Source organism: Muscardinus avellanarius (assembly GCF_963383645.1).
Source record: "Muscardinus avellanarius genome assembly, chromosome: 9".
In the NCBI taxonomy this organism is placed as follows: domain Eukaryota; kingdom Metazoa; phylum Chordata; class Mammalia; order Rodentia; family Gliridae; genus Muscardinus; species Muscardinus avellanarius.
In genome coordinates, this window is record NC_137795.1 from 4679712 (window position 1) to 4692761 (window position 13050).

The following is a 13050-nucleotide window of genomic DNA, read 5'->3' on the forward strand; positions in this document are numbered from 1 at the left end:
GTGTTTGGAAGTTAATACTTTGATCATAGGATGTACCAAAACACGTCGAACATGTTATCTGACTCTAGTGGAATTCAATCAGAAATTAGTTACATAAAGAGACCTATAAAATTCTCCTGATATATGGATAATTAGCAATGCTCTTCCACAAATCCCTGGATTAAGGAAGAAATTTTAATGGAAATTTAAAAATATTTCAGACTAGAGCCACATGTGGTGGCGCACGCTTGTAATCCCAGTACCTGGGAGGCTGATGCAGGAGGATCATGCAGGTTCGAAGCCAGCCTCAGCTATTTAGTGAGGCTCTCAGCAACTTAATGAGACCCTATTTCCAAATAAAACATAAAATCAGTCTGGAAGTGTATCCCGAAGGGGGAAAATTAACTGGGTACCATCCCCAGTACCACAAAAAAATTTCAAACTAAAATGATAATAAAAATATGACGTATCAAATTTTCAGAGATACAAATATGTTCACTGTTCAAAACAAATAGCTAGCTTTAAATTCACGTTTTAGAAAACAAGGGAGGTTGAAAAATAAATAAGGAAACTTTAATCTCAAGAAATTATGAATTAACAGTAATTAAACCAAACAGAGAAAAAATAGAAAGAGGAATCACTACTAATGAAATGGGTGGAAAAATAAAGAAAATCAATAATTTCAAAACTTGGTTCTTTGAAAACTCAAATAAAATCGATGAGGCTCTAGTAATGTCAATTGAAGAGAAAGAGAAAGATTTCGAATTACCAGTACTAGCGTCTGGCTCCCGCTCTCGCAGCCATTGCAGTACATTGAGCTCCATAGAGACGGCGCCAGGGCAAGTGAGAGCCGGACCGGCACTGGGCGACTCACTGCCTTGCGGAGGAAAAACAGCTAAACATGGGCAAAGGAGATAGCTCCTGAGAAGCCGAGAGGCAAGATGTCATCATATGCATTCTTTGTGCAAACTTGCCGGGAGGAGCACAAGAAGAAGCACCCAGATGCTTCAGTCAACTTCTCAAGAGTTTTCTAAGAAGTGCTTCAAACAAGTGGAAGACCATGTCTGCTAAAGAGAAAGGGAAATTTGAAGACATGGCAGAGGCAGACAAAGCCCGTTATGAAAGAGAAATGAAAACCTATATACCTCCTAAAGGGGAGACAAAAAGAAGTTCAAGGATCCCAATGCACCCAAGAGGCCTCCGCCGGCCTTCTCCTTGTTCTGTTCTGAGTATCGCCCCAAAATTAAGGAGAACATCCTGGCCCATCCATTGGTGATGTTGCAAAGAAACTGGACGAGATGTGGAATAACACTGCTGCAGAGGACAAGCAGCCATGTGAGCAGAGAGCTGCCAAGCTGAAGGAAAAGTAGGAAAAGGATACTGCTGCCTGCGGAGCTAAAGAAAAACCTGGTGCAGCAAAAAGGGAGCTGTCAAGGCTGAGAAGAGCAAGAGAAAGGAGGAGGAGGAAGGTGAGGAGGAAGAGGAGGAAGAGGAGGAGGAAGATGATGAATAAGTTGGTTCTAGCGCAGTTTTTTCTTGTCTAGAAAGCATTTAATCCCCCTGTACACAACTCACTCCTTTTAAAGAAAAAAAAATTGAAATGTAAGGCTGTGTAAGGTTTGTTTTTTAAACTGCACTGTGTCTTTTTTTGTATAGTTAACACCCTACCAAATGTGTCTTTAGATAGCCCTGTCCTGGGGGTATTTTCAATAGCCACTAACCTTGCCTGGTACCGTAGGGGGTTGTAAACTGGCATGGACATTTAAAGCAGGTTCTTGTTGGTGCACAGCACAAATTAGTTATGGGGACGGTAGTTTTTTTCATCTTCAGTTGTCTCTGATGCAGAGTATACAAAATAATTGTTGTTCTGTTAATTGCATACCACCCTGTAATTGCACAAATAAAAAAGTTGCAGCTGTTTTTGTTGACACTCTGAATGCTTCTAAGTAAATACAATTTTTTAAGAAAGCAAATTACCAGTACTAGAAATAAAAACAAGTGGCATTGCAGATTCAACAATCTTTAAAAAATAATAAAATGAGATTATGAACAACTGGATAACAACAGATTTGAAGATTTAGATTCTGTGAAAATCTGTTAGAAAAACAAAATTTACTAAAACTGACACAGGAAGAAATGGAAAATCAGAAAAGTTCTACATAAATTATAGAAACTGAATTTATGACAAATAATGATCTGATACAGAAATCCCCAGATCAAGAAATATTTGGGGGAAATTCTGCCAGATATTAAAGAAATAACATCAGTATGTTACAAGTGATTTTAGAGAACAGCAAAAGGGAAAACACTTAGACGACAATTTTATAAAGCTCCCATAATCTTGTTAGCAAACCCTGATAGAATATTACCAGAAAGAAATAAAAGTAGTTTGACATTTTCCACAAATAAATATTCTAAAATTCTAATAAAATATTAGCAATAGAATTAGCATATAAGAGTATTTATTCCAAGCATGTTGGTTTATACCATAGTTTGGATCCTGAATGTTGTCTAAAATCCCCTGTGTAAACTCCCAGGCTGGAGTTTTTGGAAGGCAGTGGAATGCCTAAGAGGCGGGGCCTAGAGGAAGGTCTTTAGGTCATTGGAGGTGCGCCCTTGAAGGGCACCGTGGGACTCCAGAACCCTTTCTGCTTTCTTCTTTGTTTCCTGGCCAAAAATGAGAGTTGTGCTCTGCCACACACCCTCGCCACGACTGTGCTGCCTCACTATAGACCCAAAACAATGGAGGCCAAGTGATCATGGACTAGAACTTTTAAAACTCTGAGCCTTTCTCTTCATAGAACATCATCTCAGGAATTTCTTTACAGTGACAGAAAGCTGACAAACATGGTTGAGCATCCAAACAGTAATTTATACTCATAGAATAAAATAGAAAATCATATAATCATCTCAATAAATTCAAAAATACTAGAAATCTAAAACTAGAAATTGTGATTAATATAAGAAGATTACTAGTCATGTGCGGTGGTAATTATAGCTACTTGGTAGGCTGAAGCAGGGAAAATCACAAGTTCCAAGCTAGCAAGACCATCTCAAAATAAAAGCAAAAAGAGCCGGAGATATAATTCAGTGATTGAGCAACCCTGGGTTCAATCCTCACTACCTCCAAAAGAAAAATAAAGTAAACAACAACAAAATTACTACTGCACAAATGATAACACATTCAAGACTTTCCCTGGAAGATCAGAAACAAGGCAAGAGGCCTGGTATCACTGTTCAGTTCTACTTGGCATTGTGCTAGGGGTCCTAGCCAGGATACTAAGACAAGAAAAAGAATTGCTGCAAAAGAAGTGTCAGAAAATTAACAATACAAAATTAAAAACAAAAATAACATATGTTATGCATGTGTAGGAAGTTATGTCCATGTAGAAAACCCAAAAGAATATGGAGACAAGTTGTTAGAATTAATAATCACAGCTAGGTCATGGGTTATAAGATCAAGAAAAGAAAATCAATCATATCGATTGATTGAGAACCACAAATTGCCAACCCGTGGAATTGTTCACGACTGTCGTTTTATGTCAGAAGTTTTGAAGTGGTTGGTTATGCAGAACATCCTACTGATGGGGGAGTGGTGTAGAGAGCAGTAGAAGCCTTCAGGGTGTTCCTAACAAATCAGTTTTCTAATCTGAGTGCTGATCACCCACTTGCATTTACACTGCTATGATTCATTGAGATGTACAATTACAATGTTTGTGTGTTTATGTGTAGATTTACTTCGATGTCAAATATAAAATAAAATAAATCTCTATGCAATGAGATTATGCAATAATCTCCTAAATATATCTTTTAAGGTGAAAACAAGAGCTCTGAAGAAAGCATAAAATATCTGCCATTTATGGAAAAATAAAGAGAATATATGTGGGTGTGTGCGTGTGTGTGTGTGTGTGTGTGCGTGTGTGTGTGTGTGTGTGTGACTTCACGTTTTTCTCCACTTATCTGTATATGCTTCTCTACTTATTTGCTTTTATCTTTAACATACAGAAGAAGCGATATTGCCTCCATGAGGAAAATGGGTAACTATGGGCTTGAATGGAAAAAGAAAGACATATTTTGAAGCTAACCATTTTATATCTTTTGAATTTTGAGCCACATGAGTTTATGACCTATGTTTCAATATTAATAATAAAATTATAACTTCAAAAGACTATTCTGTTAGGTACTTTATTGTAAAATAGCTCATCAAAATTTGAAAGAAGCAAATGTCAAGAGAGAAGCTAAAAAAATGTTCATCTATATGAGGTCAAGAGGCAGGATTTTGTATGGGAAATAAAATATTATATTCCTTTCACAGTTGTAACCTGTCACCTGTCAAGAAAAGCCAGTCATGGGAGTTTGATAGCCTTGCACTTGAGCTATATGGGCTCTCCATCAATTTAGTGGGATAAAAATGCAACATTCTGAGTCCAGAGAATTGATAAGAATATTGAAAAATACAGTAATAAGTCAAAACTCTGAATTAGGAGCAGTAGAGTACATTCAACAGGATAGTCGAACTGTTGTCTTTTTTTAGAAAAACAAAATATTTACTTCTATGCTTAATTCTGGAAGAATGTTATTGGCTGGGGAAAGCAAGATAAATCATTCCTACTGACCTGATCTTCTGTTTCATTATTATTTTCTTCAAAAAATAAAAACCAATCACTTCCACTGCCACCATAATTTTGGGCCACAGCCCTTAATGGGATCTTTACTTCTTTGATACCAGAATTGTTTTCAAGGACAGACACCCCTCAAACTGTGATGCCCAAGTATTTACCACTTTTAAATATCTTAACTCTTCCCATACCAAAACAAAGTATAAAGAAGAAGAGAACTTCACACATTTAGGATCTTCTTACTCCTTACTTTATGACAGCAAAGCACACCTCTTTTCCAAATAATAGGCACCAAAATTATTCAGATAAGTCTCTGACAGTAATTACAGAGATTATCCTACAAACCACTAGTAATACAACAGAATAACCCAATTCATTGCAAAACCTAATTCATTGCAATATATATTATATATATTATATTATATTATATTATATATAATAAAACCTAAATGCACATACTTATTTCTTGATGAGTTAAGGCTTAATATTTTCATTATTATACAAACATTAAAATAGATACAACATGAATTTTTAAAGGAGGAAGAAATCAGGGTTTTTCAAGTGGTCAATACATCTATGAAAAAAATGCTCAACATCATTAGCAGAGATGAAAATCAAAACTGCCCTGAAATTTCACCTAAATCCAATTAAAATGTCAATCATTAAAAACACAGACAACACAAATGCTGGTGAGGATGTGGAGAACTGAGAACACTAATACATTGTTGGTGGGATTGCAAATTAGTGCAACATCTTTGGAAAACAGTATGGAGAATCCTCAGAAGAATGGGACAAACTTAACCATATGACCCGGCAATACCACTTCTGGGTATCTACCCAAAAGAATGGAAACCAAACTACCAAACTAATGCATGGGTATCTATGTTCATAGTCACACAATTCACAATTGTCAGACTATGGAACCAGCCAAGATGTCCATCAACAGATGAATGGATTACAAAACTATGGGATAGGTACACAATGGAATTTTACAAAGCTATAAAGAAGAACAATGATCATTTATAGGGAAATGGATGGAACTGGAGAACATTATGCTAAGTGAGATTAGTCAGTGACAAAAAATAAGAAATTGGATGCTCTCCCTAATATGCGGAAGCTGGGGAGGAAATGGGTCATAGGAGGAACTCTAACAAAGAAAGAGATACTATAGATAAGCAAATAAATCAGTAAGCCAAGCACTGTATAAAGCTGAAAAATTATCAACACACTGGCCAATCTTTTTTATTCGTGGGTTACATAATGGCTTGGTAGACACAGAATGCCTTCAGTCATAGAAGTTTCTGTGTATATGCTTCGTTTGAAATATTCAGCTGGCCTTCTTTTAGGTACCCGTTTTTCAGATCTTTTATTGGCACACTGTAACCTTACACGGTATTGAGGTATAGTGTGATGGAAACATACATGGACGTGGTATCTGGTACATTTCCCTCTGGATCCCAGCCGGCTTCTTTCTCTGCCCCATTCATAATATTGAAATTGGTATTTAGAGCTTCACAAATGTACATAGGATTGTTTGAATTCTTCCCTTCATCAAGTCTCCCCTTCCCCCTCCCAACCTACCTCTCAAATACCGCTCCACTGTTCTACTCCTATGTCCCCTCGTTTGTCTGTAGTCCCTTTTGCTTACCAGTTTCTCTCTAGCTTCCCCATATGAGAGAAAGCATATGACTTCACTTTCTGAGACTGGCTGATCTTATTTAGTATAATTTTCTTAGTTCCGTCATCTTCCTTCTTAAACTAGGAGAGAGCCCTATAATTACAGGATTTTACTCTTTCCTTCAGCTATCTAATCTTGGCCTTCAGTTTCCCTGAGGAATTTGAGGGCTAAAATTGAAACTGTATTTTTCCAACAATCCCTCTTTACACAGGTTGCTCCCGTGTGGAACATATGCAAGGTGCTGAATGAAAGAGGTAAATGCACTGGCTTAATGAGGACTGAAAGAAATGTGCATTTACAAAATTTTAAATGTTACTCATTTCTATACCCTTCATGTATCTATGAAACACTGATCATAATCACAATTAAAAATAACACCTGAGCTGGGAGTGGTGACGCATACTTGTAATCCCAGCATTCGGGAGGCTGAGACTGGAGGATCGAGGTTCGCAGACAGCCTCAGCTACTTAGGGAGGCCCTCTGCAACTCAGTGAGACCTGGTTTCAAAGTAAAGAATAAAAATAATGGGGCAAGGGGTGTAGCTCGGAGGTCGAATGCCCCTGGGTTCCATCCCCAGACCCGCACAAAATAATAATAATAAAATTAAAATAAATAACATTTGAGCTTGGTGTAGTGGCGAATACTTGTAATCCCAGCGTTCGGAAGGCTGAGACAGGAGGATCATGGTTCACAGACAGTCTCAGCTACTTAGTGAGCCCTTTGCTGCTCAGTGAGACCCGGTTTCAAAATAAAGAATAAAAAAATAGGGCTGGGAGTGTAGCTCAGAGGTAGAATTCCCCAGGGTTTCATCCCCAGTACTGCAAAAAAAAAAAAAATTTTTTTTGACAAATATATAAAAAAACAGAGAGATATTACTGAATAGTGGGTAGGCTCACATTTCATTACAAGGAGTTACTCTCTACAGGTGGATCAGATAAACAAAAACTATGCTTCTGCCTACACTGTAGCATTATTTGCAAGAGCACAAAAACAGAAATAACCTACGAGGCCATGAGAAAGTAGAAGGAATGTCATAGGGTTGAGGAAAATGGGAAGACCTTGGTCAAATGGTACAAACTTTTATTATAAGATGAATAAATTCCGGAAAGCTACTATACAGTATCAACACACACACAGGGTAACTATGTTAGATAATAGATATGTTAGTTTAATTGTGGTGATTTCACAGTATATGTACATATCACATGGTACGTCTTAATACAACTGTTATTTTTTGTCAATTATACCTCAATAATACTGGATAAATAAAGAAAATAAATTGCATTTGAAAATATAGAATGTTAATCCCATAGTAAAATAATCAAATTGTGCTTTCTTTACTGTTTGAGAATGCAAAATCAGTGTAAAATATAACGTATGGTAAGATAACTCCTATTATACAAAACACAGAGCGTTTCAACACAAGCAATTTACTTTTCCAGTGGAGAGCCGAAGATAGTTTCCACGTCTACTTATGTTCCACAACCAGTATTAGGAGAAGAAAACTGGATTCAAGGATGAGAAGGAAACTAGCAGCTTTGTGGCTTGTTGAAAAATAGCATAATGCTTCCATCACTAGAATGTGAAAAGAGGAAGGGTGAGTTTCTGTTTTGACTAGTTATCACCAACATTAGTAAGCTGCAGAGAGGGCAAAAGGGGACAGAAGAGGGTAAGAGGCACAGGAGTCAAGAACCAGCATCTCTAGCAGCAGAGATCCCACGGTCTGCCCCAGAGGAAGGCTGCCCTCCAGTGCCAGGGTCCATGGACTGGGTCCAGGCAGGAGCCTAGGCTTGCCTTTATCTATGGCCTAGTGCGGAACCCCAGCCGTAGCCCATTTTGAGACGTTGTAAACTTGCCTTAGCAAGCCGATCAGGAGGAACCCTAGGCTTTCATCTGAAGGCTCAGTGAATAAGTTTAGAAAAGCAAACTAACAAAAAACAAATTAACTGGAGAAAGGCATGCGGCATTATTAACAGGCATATGTGCACGGGGCCAGGTGGTTGAAGCTTAAATACCCTCTTCATGGGGGAAAGTGACTGGGGGGCCGGAGCTGTAGGCAATGACAGAAGGGTAGTAAACGACTTTCAGAAAAAAAAAAAAAAAGAATGTTCCCAAGGAACAGATGATGCCTTTGCAGTTCTCTGGGCACTGGGGATGGAGTTTCACTTTTCAGTGTCTTCCTTTGTTTGATTGTATGCCTGCTTTTTGGTACTGGGGGTTGAGCCCAGGGGCATTCTACCAGCCCTTTTCATTTTTTAGATTTTTTTATTTTATTTTGAAACAAGTCCTCACTGAATTGCTGTGTGTCTAAGTTGCTGAGGCTGACCACGAACCTGGGATCCTCCTGTCTCAGCCTCCCAAGTACTGAGATTACAGCTGTGCAACCTCATGCCCAATTCAGTATCTTACTTTCGGATAGTTTAACCTTCCTTGCTTAATAAGGTCTCAGTAAGAACTGAAGAAAATTGTGTTATTCTATGGCAAAGCTAGTCAGTAAGAGAACTGAAGAAAATTGTGTTATTCTGTGGCAAAGGGGTTCTTTCTTGGACTTCAGAGGAAAAAACAGATCAAAGATGATGGAGAGGCAGAAAGCAGGAGAGAACACGGAGGCTTCAGCTCTGAGACTATTTCTACAGCACAGCCGTCAAAGAGTCACATTCTGGAGAACTGTTTGGTTTTTGGTGTGTTTTTGTGTGTGTGTGTGTGTGTGTGTGGTCCTGGGAATAAAACCCCGAGGGAGTCTACCTCAGAGCTACACCCCTAGTCCTACTTTTTTATTATTTATTTTGAAACAGGGTCTCACTGAGTTACAAAGTGCTTCCCTAAGTAGCTGAGGCTGTCCATGAACCCTGATCCTCCAGTCTCAGCCTCCCAAATGCTGGAACTACAAGTATGTGCCACCACACCTTGCTGAAAACTGTTTTCTAAGAGCAAAACCTTCATTGCAGGCATTTGGACTTGAGAAGTGTCTTCCATAACCTCTCTTCTCTTCCCTGTCCACCCAGAAAAAGGATGCCCACCAGAGAGCCACAATTAACTCTCAGAATTCAGCACACCCCTCTTTTCTTAGCATTACCAGGTTCCTGGGCTCATTGGTTCCCAGAGGATTTCCTGGCAACCCAGAGATCTCACTGTTCTCTCGGGGATGGATGGGATTTGCTAAGGACATTGCTCATATCCCATTTGTCCACGCAGAGAAGGGGAAGCCGAAAGCTTGCAAAGTGCCTGGGCTTTGGGGCAGCACCAACAAGCCCCACCTGGCTGGAGGTGTGGGCAGCATGGACAAGCCCTGCCTGGCAGCAGCTCTTCCCACGGGCTCCCTGTGGGATGATGTCAGTGGGCACTCAACGTTTTCTACCAATCCCCCCTTTTTTTGTGGTACTGGGGATTGGAACCCAGGGGCATTCTACCTTCGAGCCCCACCCCTAGCCCTATTTTATATTCTTTATTTTGAAACAGGGTCTCACTGAATTGCAAAGCACTTCACTAAGTAGTAGCTGAGGCTGTCTTCCAACGGCGATCCTCCTGTCTCAGCCTCCCAAATGCTGGGATTACAAGCGTGCGCCACCACGCCCGGCTCCATCTCCATTCTTAACCCCCCTCCTTTGGCATATTTATTAATTAGCCTTTGTATTTACATTTGATATATCTATTTAGACATTTTATGATCACAAAAAAGAGTTTTCATGGGTGTGTTTTAAATTATATTAATGATGGTATGCTGTTCATCATTTTCCCATTTTATGCCACCCTATAAACGTGGAAAAATTGCAAACTATCCACTTGGCAACCTGTAAGCCTAGTCCATTATTGTTGGAGACTATACCACATTTTATTTGCACATTACCCTGTGATCTTCAACTCCTTTCCACAAATCATGCTGCTATGAATATAGATGTTGGTAACCTAGATCCATGAGGTTGGCGGGTGCCTAACTGCCATCGGCCTTAGCAGAGAGTCGCAATCAGAGAAGCACTACTCTGCCATGCTATGATAACTGAAAACTGGCTCAAAGGTCTTCTAATATTCCTTTTTCTTTAAATATGCATATACCTAAATGCACATTCTTTACGCATATATATTTCTCTTTAAAACTCTCACTCAAATCCTGCCTTTAGGAATGTTTGTCTTTTTCACTGGTGCCCTCCCCTTCTCTACATTGTTCTTTTCACCTTCCCATTTCTTCCCTTTTCTTTTCTCTCATAAGAAACCAGCTTGGAGTTTTATTTTCTTTTGTTCTCCACTGTGGTCCCTAACAAACACCATCACAGCCAAGAGCCAGATAGGCAGAGGTAGAGAATAAAAGAGGAAAAGGCCAACATTAGCAATCATTAGTAATCTTTCCTTTCTCTTTCAATCTCTCTCCTCTCCTCTTCTCTTCTCTTCTCTTCTCTTCTCTTCCCTTCCCTTCCCTTCTCTTCTCTTCTCTTCTCTTCTCTTCTCTTCTCTTCTCTTCTCTTCTCTCTCTCTCTCTCTCTCTCTCTCTCTCTCTCTCTCCTCTCTCTCTCTCTCTGGGGACATTTGCTATTTTAGCATTACTGTGTTCTTTGGTCCAGTTGAAAAGTATGTGTAGGACCATTGGTGATACGAATTCACTCGTTCCAGTGATCTGAGATGAACTGGATGCCTGCCCACTTAACATGTCCACATGTTCCACACAATAACGTGTCCCACACCAGGAGCCTGGAGCTCAATTCAAGTCTTCCAGGAGTGTGACACACCAGCTCCCTCCAGTTCAGGCTGCTAGTGCCGAGTTCTTGGGGCTTTGCAGAAGGCATTGGTGTAAAAAACACCCCGCATACCTGCATTGGGGAGAAGTGAGGATGATGCTGAACTCTGACAAATGTCCCCAAAAGTCTATCACTGGGCCTCCTCTCATTTATATAGTTAAGTTATCATTAAAAATATCCTGAACATTGGGACATACTCATACTAAAAAAATATTCATAGTATGTCTGAAATTCAAATGTAGGTGGGCATGCTTTATGTTCTCTGGCAACATTACGTACAGCTGGTATAGTCCTTGTGCTGAAATAACGGCTGCCTGCTGCCTTTTTTCTTTGCCCTATGGATCTCAAAAAATAAATAAATAAATAACAAGAATACAATTTATACAACTTATAAATAAATATAAGAATACAATTAATGTATACAATTTATATATTATCATAATATGTTATATTATGATAATATCAAATAAGTCCATCCAAAGAACTATATACTAAGCTACAGTGCTTGCCCTGTACTATTTATCTCATTTATATCATTCTTCGCTTTCTATTCTCCATGCAACTAGGTTGTTTTTTATTTTTTCAAATGTGTACCTTCATTCACTAGAAAGGATTCATTGAGATGTGGTTTTTCTAAAGTTCATATCTTTAGAATCCATATTAAAACTCTACATGGTGGAGATAAACATCAATCACACTACAGAATCTCTCAGAAAACGGTTTCTTGTTCATGGAGAGCTACTTGCTCAACTATTCAGAACAGGTGACAAGCCTGTTACTCTTTGTAACTGACCTGGCTTGGCCTGCTGGTATCCCCTGGAAAACTTTCTGTGCAGACATCGCCGACTTTCCAGAGTAAGGAATGATACTGTGGCTTCTTGGGTAAACAAATCCACTTTAAGTGGCACTGTCCCTTCCCAATGGTGCAGTGAAATAGCTCTGAAGATTCACAAAGATGAAAACTGATGATGCCCATGAAAAATAGAACAATGAGCTTGTTTCCACAATCAAGGAGAACCTGGCTTTAAGAACACTAGAACCACTAATAGGCACCATGCCGCAGGTGGGGCCCCTAGAGCACTGTTGGTAAAGAGGAAAGAGAAAAACCAACACTGTATACCTGAAGGAAGGGAGAAGGACCCTTTGTTTCTTCACTATGAGACACTTAGCGGAGAACTACATGGATTGCGCCCACAGGAACGCTAGCCAACTAGCCCTTCACTGAGCTCATGGTATTTTTTTAGGACAGCCAGATGGTGATTTCTCATTTCACTCACCCCCACCTCATCCCTATTTACATCCAGAGACGGCGACTCTTCAGAAAACACCTGGGCGAGACTTAGGTTGTGGGCTACCAGCATAGTAGTCTCCATAAATAAAGCACTATGGGCCTGGGAGAAGATAGAAATAGAAGCAGTAAAAATCAGGGCTAGAGTCTTCCCTGCAGTCCATCTGTTCCATATGCCAGCGAGCCGACAGTGGACGTAGGAGTGGATCCCATTTCTGTCTGAGAGAGCAGAAGTAGACAGGAAATGTGTGAGGCGCTGGGCTCCCAACCTACCCACCATCTGTGCCTCCAACCAAGGGATTCAGCCACCACCAGAGTGGTCAGAGCAGAGGGCCTGGGGGGTCCTCCCACCCACTTCCCATCTCAGGATGGGGCAACCCAGAAAGCAAAGAAGAGTAAGAGAAAGGGGACACCTTCTGGAAAACTCAGGAGAACAAGAAGATGTTTCTGGAAACTGTTGCTCAAGCCAAGAAGCAGAAGAAAGCAAGTGTAAGCTGTCTGCTTCTCAGTAGATGATGAGATTGGGTAGAAAAGGAAGGTGCATGATAAAAGGAGATCTAACAGCAAACGTGATGGGAGGAAAGTGGAGCTTGTTGAAGTAAGAAACATTGCAAGGGAACTAACATGCCAGAAACCAGGACTAAGCCCTCACTTAAGGTAGAAATACCAGCGTTGGCACTGACACACTCAATAAAAATGGGCAGGACACACTTGAGATTTCATTATAGAACAAAGAAGGAGAGACAAAGATAGAAA

At 39.8% G+C, this 13050-nt stretch overlaps 1 pseudogene across 1 annotated transcript; it reads left to right on the forward strand.

The window, feature by feature from the left end:
• Positions 1–911: 911 nt before the first annotated feature.
• On the forward strand, positions 912–1492 carry LOC308266990 (high mobility group protein B1-like; annotated as a pseudogene). The gene has a single exon. The product of its transcript is annotated as a high mobility group protein B1-like (transcript).
• The last annotated feature ends 11558 nt before the right edge of the window (positions 1493–13050 follow it).